Genomic DNA, 11,199 nt, shown 5'->3' with positions numbered 1-11,199 from the left:
GGATGACATTGAAAACACGCTTGACGCCATTTCACCATGAGCTGTTAGCAGCTTACTGGTAAGTTGTTTGGGAAATGAGTGAGTACAATGTGATGGTGAATTAGATGGAAGTGCGTGGTGAGTAGAAGTCATCCTTTTGGAATCAAGTGGGAGGCAGTGACAGGTTATCAGAGGTGCATGGGTCAAAAGGTCAGGAGGTGTGACAAACCTTCAGCAGGACTACATGACTAAATGTCAACGAGAAAGGTTTCTCAATCAGGTCAGAGGCAATATCGTGAGACTCGTGCTGACCTTTAATGTTGTTTTCCCTCCAGTGATTTTACAGACTTCAGCATTATGGCGTAAAAATTAAGAAACGTCACATAAAAAAAAGCAACTAACGTAACAGTGGAGGCCGTCACCACACTGCATAAACAACACAGAGAGGCTGAATTCAAGTCATCTTTTGGGACACTGCAATCAAACTTTGATCAAATCGTCTACTGTTGAAGTCCGCTGGCGCTTTTCTTTGCTTAAAATAGCCTACAAGTTCAGCATTTGATTGATCTTGAGAGTCTTCAAGATTAGTGTGACTTAGGAGGACAATCTAAAGACGGCATTAGTGCCTCATTTTCATGGCGTGGTTTGGCTTGACTCGATTGGTGAAATCGTTGTGTACGTGTGGGTCAGCTTTAGTCTGTGTAAATGTCATCATCCACTCATGTTCGTCTGTCCATGCAGACATCCGTGCTGACATCCGTGTGAAGCCCTTTTTTTGTGACCACCTGGACTGTATAGTATGCATAGTATGCACCCCGGGTGCACTTTCTCTAATCCCTTGTTTCAAACTTAGTTCAGTCCAAAATCCAACTGTCAAGCTATTTGCAGTAAAGTACCACTGTAGTGTTTTAATTTGGATGTTTGACAGACGTTCTCTCCAGCATAGTTTAGTTTAACTTTCACCCGAAGTTGGTGTTCGGAGGACCTCCCAACCCTCCTGTTAACTGCCAGGGGCCGACAAGAATGGTCAGTTGTATGACAAGTAGAGCCACGTGCGTATCCATGTGACCAATGCTGTCCACGGATGTTCAGTGCAGAAAGTGCGAGCCTTTAAACGGCAAAGATGTTTTGGCTGTCAGTTGTAGAGCACAGTGTATGGTGTTGTTTGGCAGGCTGCCATTTTATATTAAATTCTGGGGTGAGTAAATAAAAACATTGTGATGGCTTTTGACCATAGCTCGACTGTTTAAAAAAGTTTGGGCTTGTGCAGGATGTCTAAATGACCAATCAGTGGTCTGCAGTGTTTTAACTCCACCCTCTAGTGTCTGTTCAGCTAACTTGAAACCATGACCATGGTGATACCAAAAAAAAGGTACTATCCACAACATTTAGCAATGAGAAACTAAGAAAGAGCAAGTCCAGTTCAGTAGAGCTGTGTTGTATCATGCAGTTTATATCATCTGTACCGGTTGTGAATAATTTGAAATTTGTCAAAAACACAAATCACTGGAATTATGACAGTTCATAAAGTAAAGCCCAAGAAACCCCCAATAAAGACTGAGTTTAAAGTTAGTAATATATTTGTACAACCACTACTTGCAGTAAGAGTATAATTACTATAATTTTTTTAAACAAGTGTGTTTATTAATTTTTAGGTTGAGTAAACACATTACAACAACAAGGAAAAAAAAAAAATACAGGTGCAACACAGAACCATCACAGTAAGGCTCATCTTCAATAAGATAGACATCACAGGGCATTAAGATGTATTATTTTGCACAGTGCAGAAGATACATCATCCTTTACCTTAGAGAAAAGCATTTCAAATAAAACAAAGCGGAAACAAACAGATGTACAGTAAATACATGGCAATTTCATTTGTTGAAGGTTTACATACAGGGGGAACATGCCTCCAATGCTTTCCTCCCCTCTAAGAACACCATAAAAGATCTCCATAATTACTATAATTAAAAGTCTTTTCCAAATATCTAACATGGCAGGTTTTTAGTAAGAATAATTACAGAAACTCAGATCCACACAGGTGAAGTCTGTTCTCCTCCGTGTCTCAAAGCCAGAGGCATCACAAGTTTGCCCGCAACCTGTCCAGCGCTCAGTCAGTAACTCATCAGGCCGTGTCACGGGGGGGTCAGACAGCTTCCTCTGCACATTACAGATACTACTGCAGAGGAGGATGGGGACATTAACCCAGAGCCACACTGCCATAAAACACATGCTTTTCTAGTGGGTGAGGGGTGGAAATATGCTGACGAATGGCACCTAGCAAAGTATACCACTTACTGTTACACAGTGTGATATGGAAACTAGGATTGTGTGATTGATGAAAATAGTCTGAGTTTCATGTCAAGAAAAATACAGATGATGAAGCGATTTCTGGGTGCAACAAGTGCTAAATCGGTGTTGTTTCTAGTTTTCTACAGTTGGAGCAGTTAAAGGGAGTGTTCAGGTGCCGAGGGTGTATCTGCAACTGAGTAATTTAGATTTTTGGGTTTGGTTGTACAACGGTAGAGAAGATAACAACGTGTGGTCGACAAACAAACGAGATCCGGTGTGTAGGGACTATTTGGCACGCGCAGCATTCATATTTTGATGTGTCCTCTTTCACTCTTAGCCTGCTGCAGGAACTGGTGTTTGTAGTGTGGTTTTGTCAGCTAACCAGGTGGGTCCACGACGCACAGAGTGAATCCACACCAATGCAAAATATTCAGTTCATCATGTGTGAAGTGTGCTACCTCAACGGAGAGAGTGGTTTGCTGAGCCGCATGTCGGTTTCCTCTCCAACTTTCAGCAGTTTCTTTTGTGGCTGTGAGCAATCCACTGATGAAATCTGATTTTAAATCTGTTCAAAAGTTGTTTTCAGTTGGAGGATTTTCATCTGTTTTATATATGTTAAACTGCTGGAGAAGAACTGAAAATGCACAGCACCCAAATATAAAGTCAAAGGTAGCTTCCCCAGAGGAGCAAAGTGAGTCAAATTACTTGTGAAGCCACATACCTAATTGATTTATTTACCACACCTGGCTTCAATAAACCGCACCAAAGCGCAGGTTACTGGTCTATTTAACACTTCAACTAAGGTATAATTAACCTACTGTAATGGCTCAGGGGCCTCACCCGACTGGTTAACTTCAAACTCCCCCCTCCTCCCGCTGCTCTTTAATAACGTGTATCTCTTGTATCGTCACTCACTTCCCGAATGGGGCCCACCATTGATCAGGCTCTAATTTTCGGGCTTTGTGGAGTGAAAATAGATGAGGGCTGTTTCTTATCATAGCCAAAGAGCCGAGGAGTGAAGACTAAACTACTAACATAGTTGAAATCCAAGAAGGTGACTGCATTTGACATCAGAATGATTATGACCACAGGACCATGTGTGCGTATTTTTCTTATCACGGCAGGTCTATTTGCAAATGAGGCTATTACTACAAGGAAGGACTGCTGACGTAACAGCGCCGCTGTGTTTTATGACTGACTCTCTTATTCATCAACCAGCTTTTCCCAAAATATGTGATCATGTTGTGCTGTCACAGTTAATAGTGAGTGTGTACACACACCCAGTGCTAAGCAATGGCTCTGACGAAACGGGGAATGCCGACGCAGAGCAACTCAAATTCTGAGCCCGTGACCACGGCTCGCAAGCTTCTCTACAGTGGTTTAATGTAACAAAGTAATAATACATCATTACAGCACTTAAGTATTTTTAGGGAGTATCTGTACTTTACTGGAGTTTTTATATTTCTGTTAATTTTACTTTACTACATTTCCCTTGAACCTGGGGCTGCCCAAATTCTTTTGAATGGGAGCCGGATTAGATCATGTAAAAGAACTGGAGGCCAGCTGCACATCATGTGGGTTATTTAAAAAAATCACGTGAAAAATCATCAGTCAAAACAAAACCAAGCCTAATATCACTTTCTTGTTTACTTTTGTGTTTTTTTTTTTCCTTTCTTTCCTTTTGTTGCTTGTTTTCCACATTATTTTCTTGTAATTATATGCTAATTTTTGGGGTGTGTGTTGTAAGGTTGCTTATTGCCTTCTCCCCTTCTTTTGGAAAGAAATCAAACTACTTTGCTCAGATTTCAAAGGGCTAACTTGTACTAAAGTCATTTTCTGGTAAGATACCTGTACTTCTACTCAAGCATGGCTTTCAGGTACTTCATTTACCACTGCTACTCCTAAGGTCAAAGGTCAACGTGGCTGCTTCTCTGAGGCGTCCCTGAGTCCATGACCTCTGGAGAGCTTCAGGTCCCCGCCCTCTCAACCTTGACTGACCACTTAAAACTCACTTAAAACTCACCTGAGCGCTCTTCTCAAACTCTTATCAGGCCCATCTTGTTTGTCAGAACCTGTTCTCACAGCGACTCGTCACAAGACCTGTCGCGCTTGAGACGTTCTAAGATAATGACTCTAGGCTCGATTAATTCCCTCCTTGCTTTTGTTCACATCTAAGCCCACGCAATCGTCTTCATGCCCGGGCACTTCTCCGAAAGCAGGACAGGTCATGCACTTCAACCTGCGGCAGGCAGTGGGGATAAACACACTTGATCCATAAATGCATGTGTGCTTATTTGGAGCCCCGCAGCTCTGGGTGACATTCTTAGTAAATGCAGCTGCTCTGTTTAACCTGAGGCACAGACACGTTGCAGGAGAATAAGCCTCTGCTAATCTACCTGCCTCGCATATTATGCAATTCAGACATTCTTTTGTTAAAGGGATAGAGATGCTCTTTGACAAAAACATGCATGTGAGTGAGTACACCTTTCTAAAGTCAAAGGGCTGCTTGTTTGCATTCTAGTAAAAATGAGAACCCTTGAATAATGTGTTTAACCTTTTGAAACCTGAGCAAATTGGTTTGATCACTTTGAAAAACATGGGGAGAAGTGATAAGCTATTTAACATGACATCGCCCAAAAATCAACAAGAAAAAAGTAAAAAGTAACAAGACATTTGCCTTATAATAAACAAAAAAGACACTTAATGGGACAATATATATATTTTTCCCATAATTATCCCTTAAAAAATTACCCCCTTTGTTGAAACTTTCATACCACTTTTACTAATTGAGGACATTTCTTGCCAAGTTGCTCATTGCCATTTTTCAGAAGCAAAAGTATACATGCATGAGCCAAAAATAAATTGTTAAAAGGCAAAAATAATGTCTCACACACTACAGGGCTAGAGTTATCACTTCATTAGTGCACCAAAGTGACTTTTCGAGAAAGACAGTTCTTCATCAGGCTCTGATGTGAACCTTTTTTGCCTTTTTTACTATTTACTCATTGCCTTTTTTCCCCAAGCATGTTTTCAGATGAAATCACACTGATTTGCTAAGGTTTCAAAAGGTTAAATAGTTTGTGAAAAGTGACTGAATGCAGCATAAGAAAACTGATGTTGATTCTGGTTTTAAAAGGTTAAACATGTGTCTCTTGTGCCAACAAAGCAATTCAAAATTCAATTTGAGTAGCAGTTTTTTCAGTTCTGCTTAATCGTTTTTAAGTAGTGAGACATCGTAGGTTGTCAGTGTATTCTGAGTGTAAGTATTACAGAGGTGTACTCTGGTTTAATGCAGCTGGTAACCACTTCCTGTTTTTTGAACAGTGAATCTTCTCACAGTTTGGCCATAGTTTCCTGAAGTGTGTGTTTCGTATGTGTGAGCACGGGCGTTTGTGTGTTGTGGGTTAACGCAAACTGAGGTGGCTTGCATGTTTGCAAAGAACAATCACAGTTCCTCTCTATTCTGTGTGATGCCTGTTTTTGAGCTGCAAAAACTATCTTAAATTCTGGCAAGAATGCACCAAACATTTCTGTCTAAATGCATTTTTGTGTGCATGTGCAGCCATGCAAACGTGTATTTGTGGTGTCTATAGAGGGATGGTGTAATGGAACAAAACCAGCGTCCCTCTCTGAGTGACATTTGTTGAAGTTTCTTTGTCTTTAACTCTATCAGGAAACCGATGCATCATTCACTATTCTGGCATCGTGCTGTAACCTTCCTGCCCGGCTAAGCAGTAACATGTGAGAGCGGCGTTCACATTGTGTCTTGATCTCTGCATCTCGTCTTTGTGCTTTGTCTACAATCAGCTCGGCAGTGTGGACCTCACACAGGCTCACGACAGAGATACCGCATTCTTGCCTACGCTGAGGCCCATGTCGAATGTTGTCTTTCAAATCAGGGATTAACGGGAACACATGTACACCAGTTGTGTTTATAATGTGTGCGTCTCTGAGTGAGCCAAGGGGACTGCTGAGGCTCTAATTTGTTATCGCAGACTCTGATGTCGACTGTGCCAAGATTTATACTCATCTGGCATTTTTCGCCCTCGCCCCATTGCGTTGCACAAGCCTGACTGATACGCTGTTGGCCTGGAAACACAGAGGAAGGACTCGCAGCTTGTTCTGTCTCCTGTATTTGATGCTCAGAAGAGGGATTTGCAAACATGTTTTTGAAGAATGGATAAAACAAAATCAGTGTTATATTTTTCCTGAACACTTCATAAATGTGAAAAAGAAACTTGTTAAAACATGTGAAAAGACTGAGAAATGTGTGGTACTGCATGTGGAATTAGACCAGTAAACAGTTTTTCACCATTTCTGTGTCCAGGATGTATCGGGTGGGCCTAAAAACCTGCTCAATGATGAACTGGAGCCATCCTGAATATTACCCCTCTCATACTCCGCTGTGAAGCACCACACTCTTGTTAGCAGCTAACTCAGCAGTGCATAATTGGGTAGTTTGGCATTTTTCGATGGTGTAGCAGATTTTTTTTTTTTTTTTACACATTTTTATTTTTGCTTTCCCTTTAACTTTATTCATAATTACTCAGCAGATACTGGAACTCTCTGTTGAGGTCAAACTCAGTATCAACTACTTATTGCTCCTCAATTTGGTTGATGTTTATACCACATGCACAAAGAGAGCTAACAAAAGAGAAACAGATAATCTCGCAACCGCATCACACAGTTAGCCACATGCGCCACAAGTTAGAGAAGTGGGCCTGACTTGTGGGGGAAGAGGTTCTCCACTGGTTTTACACACAGAGATAAACAGCACATTTTGCTGAAAATAGATCCCCTTCATCTCCACTTGACCCAGAATCTGAGTGCCCACATTGAGGGTTTTCAACCCAACCCTGTTGTTACCTGCTACTGAACAATTGAGGAGCAATCGGAGAGCGGCTAGGAGCTCATCGGTGGTGGCTGAAGCAGCCCCCCAAAAACCAGAGGGTCCTGCGCTGGATTATATGTCCTCCTTCATCCTGAAATATCCTCATCAGAGGACAAAATGGGGTTATAATGGAAATGTATTGCAGGGTGTGGCGTGTTATGAGAATCCCACAAATTATGGGCTGGTGGGGAATTGTTCTAATCCAGCAGACCAACGCTGCGGAAACAGAGCTGCCATTTTGGAGAAAGGGAAGGAGCCAGTTATTTCCAGATCTAATGGATTGTGGGGAAGCTGTGTGGGCCTGTTGGTGTTTTTTGGGGGGTGGGGGACCCCACAGATTTGAAGGTTTGGGGTTTTTGCATGAGTGAGTGTATGAAAATACCTGTCAGTGAGATTGTGAGACAGTGTGGCAGTTGTAATTAGGGTCAGTATCTATTTAAATACGGCTCTTTTGATTTTCCTCCTCTTAGCAGGAAAAATGTGATCACAGCGATCAAAGATATCATCAAATGTATGCGTTTCAGTAATTTAAGATAACAGCTATTTGCTCTGTCCTTGCCGTCATTCCTTAATAATAACTCACTGCACTTGCTCAGCTAAAGCTTTCATCAGATGTTCAGTCGCAGCAACGTCCTGGATCATGTTGTGTTTCTGCGGCGCGCTGCTTTTCTTGGAATGTGCGCCGGCTCTTTGATTGTTCTGTTTCCTGTGATTTCAGAGGCCCTTTGTCTCTGCGTGGTAACTCACTAATCAGGGAACTCCGTCATAGCTCCCCGTCGCCAGGCCGCGCTCCCCCGAATGTCACCCTCTGAGTGTAATGGTATTTTTGGCTCTGCTCTCATGCCTCTCGCAGTCCATTGTAACAAAAAAAAGGTCAAAACTGGCAAGAACAATCACCTTTAGGAATGTGCAGAGTAAAAATGAGATTGTGGCAGCTGAGGGGGTAACTGCTCCGTCATGAGGCAAAGCTCCAAAAGTGAAAAAAATAACAGTAAATCCCTCTCAATGGGACCTTCCTCTCACCTTCTCTTAGCTCTAGCATGATTTATGATTTGATATATTACAGACTACTGGATACACGGATCATTTTTCTCTGTTCAGAAAATGTGCGAGGAGGAACGCACACGCCAAGTCTGGAGAATCATAATGAGGTCAGTTTTTTTTTTGCACTCTGGGTTTCCCCCATCTTCTTTTGCTTAGACTGTGGTTTCATGATGTGTTATGGGATCCATGAAACAACAATGAAACCAGATGTGCTTAGTAATGTGTCTATGTACAGTCTTAACAACTTTGCAGAAGTTGAGAGCCGAGAGCACACCATGCATTCGATGTGAGAACTTTGTGCCGTCTAAGCTTTCTGGAAGGGCCTCTGTTCCCTTTTATACCTCCTCTTAAAATAAGCCCCCTCCCATTGGCTGAGAGCGGCCCGGTCATTGAATCACATCAGGCCAATTAGAGAGTAACACTTCCTTTACGGTGAAAGATGTTTCCTGTTGATAGTAAACGTGCAGCCTGCTGAGGAGCAGAGAGAGGGGAGGGGAGGGGGGAGCTTGTTGAAACGCTGCCAGTGTTTCCCTGACCTTTGTGGCCTTCATGGCGGAAAAACTGATGCTGTCGTCGGGCTGAGGTGTGTGTTTATGTGTTTGCGGGTGCACAGCGGTGGTGGAAAGTAACTAAGTACATTTACTCCAGAACAATGCTCATATACTTTTACTTTACCAGAGTATTTGTTCTTTATGCTACTTTATACCTCTTCGCTGTAAAATCTGACAAGTTGATCTTACTAACAAGCCCTGTGACAGGTAAAAACAGTTTTGGTGGACTACTACTTATGCACTTTTACTTAAAGGTCCAGAGTCTAGGATTTAGAGGGATATATTGGCAGAAATGGAATTTAACATTGTTACTATGTTGTTATTAGTATTAAAACCCCTAAATGGAAGAATTATTGTGTTTTAGTTAAATTAGAAAATGAGCCTTTCATAGGGGGCTCTTCCAAGTAGCACACCATGTTTTTGATGTAGCCTAGAGCAGACAAACCAAACACTGGCACTAGAAAGGGCCATTTGTGTTTTACCTTGAAGTGAGGACCACCACAGGTTTACTGTTCACTAGATCTTACTTCCACCAAAGGTGTACAGTGACACGCAGGCCTGGCGAGGAGACTGCTTGAGTCAGAGCACGAACACACAACATGGATGTAATATGACAGATTTCTGCCTCGTCATGTCTTCCCAGTGTCTCCAAATCCTGAGATGTGAAGTGGTTTTACTCCCAGTGGGAGTGACAGCTTCGCTCCGATCAGCTCGGGCAGATCTCATTCACAGGCTGTATTTAGAGCAGCAAACAGATCTGATGTTTAACTCTTTGTGGCACAGTTGTTGTGTTTTCACAGCCGTCTAAACAAACACAAACCGCAAGGGATCTTTTTTTTGCTCCTTTTTGATGTTCGTGAGAAAATCAGACCATAAATCCTTGAAGTCTGAGTCCTCGTGGAGTCTCTGTAAAGTTTTGGTGAAGATTGTCTGTCTATTGACCTCTAACAGGGTTTCAGTGACCAGTCTAACCCTCACGCCCACCTGTTTCTGCGGCCTGCGTAGACTCAGGGTTGTTTACCTCTAATGGGACTCTGCTGCCGAGTTAAAACCGAGGGGCCCGATGGTTGCGGCCACAGGTTGGAGGAATGTCTACCGTCTGGACGGGAAAATGTAATCAGCTGAGATCAGCGAATTAGAGGCCGGTTTCTCTTTCTCCCTTCGCGCTCTCACTTTCCCTCCATGTGCTTCTCACGCATGCAGCCGCTCTAAATTTTCTCACTTTCCCTCTCCGAGTTGCACACACAAACACACACACGCGCTCTTTCAGAAGAAAAATGACACCTTTTCTTTCAGCTATTTCCTCTGTTTTTACATACTTGGGCCTGGGGTACAAGAGGCAACCTTGTGTTTTCATGTGACAAAACACACAGAGGTCTGTGTGGATTTGAGAGAGGTGAATAGCCTAATTCATCATTCGGGGTTAGGCCTGTCTAAGCTTCATCAGGGAATATCTCTATCTGCGCTTAAAAAGTGGGACTGTTGGCGCTGTCTCTTGAGCTTAAAGAAACTACAACTCAGTCCTGTCCTCTGTTTGACTGATGACTTCTCTGGAGAATCCAAATTCCACAGTTAAAATGTGGTTTTGCCTAAAAGCTGCAAGCCTGCGTTTCTCCTCAAAAATCCTCCCGTTTGACACAGGAAACAGCATTTTGCCTAATCCTTTAGTTTTCTTTGGCAGCGTTCAGAAAAAACAAATATCAGTGGTGGAAGACATATCCAGGTACTTGATTTAAGCCAAAATAGAAATACTACCATGTAAAATTTACAAGTAAAAGTTATGTATTTTTTTATCGTGTATATGATTTCCTGAGTGAATATTAGAGTGGGGGATGAATGTGGTTGGTGTTTATCTGAATATCAGCTTTATTATAGACATGGACAAAAGTATAGATGCTGAGACACCAAAGCACAAGCGTACCAAAATGGCAAACTCAGTAGTGCTGTGGTTTTTGTGGGAGTTTTTCAGTTTTGGTGAAGGAGGGTACCTCGATTTATTGTAGGCTATCATATTATTGGATAACAATTTCTAAATCATTACAGCCCAGTTGCCAGAAGTAAGTAGACTGAAATGAAACGTCACGTTGAAAACACTCTCAATACAGTGTCCACTTATATTGTATTTTTTAACATTTTTCATATGAACCTCTCTATACAGCATGGTCAGCTGTGGGGTATGCTCCCATCTGTTTGATTTTTAGAATATTTAGAATTTAAAATATAACAAACTCCAACACAAAACTTTGTTTAAATGCCTTTAGCAAATGTTTAATCAAAGCAGAAACGTACAACATCATATACAGCAAGTTCTCTGCAACTTTTTTTTTTTTTTGGATAAAGTTGGGTGAGAATTTAAATTGGAAAAAAAATCCTCCCATGCAGACACTTTCTTTGCACTTTTTAATTTATTCATTTTGTTGGCGATCATTAAAATAAAATGCT

This window comes from Plectropomus leopardus, chromosome 12 (genome assembly GCF_008729295.1).
Source record: "Plectropomus leopardus isolate mb chromosome 12, YSFRI_Pleo_2.0, whole genome shotgun sequence".
In the NCBI taxonomy this organism is placed as follows: Eukaryota; Metazoa; Chordata; class Actinopteri; order Perciformes; family Serranidae; genus Plectropomus; species Plectropomus leopardus.
This window is presented reverse-complemented; position numbering follows the sequence as displayed.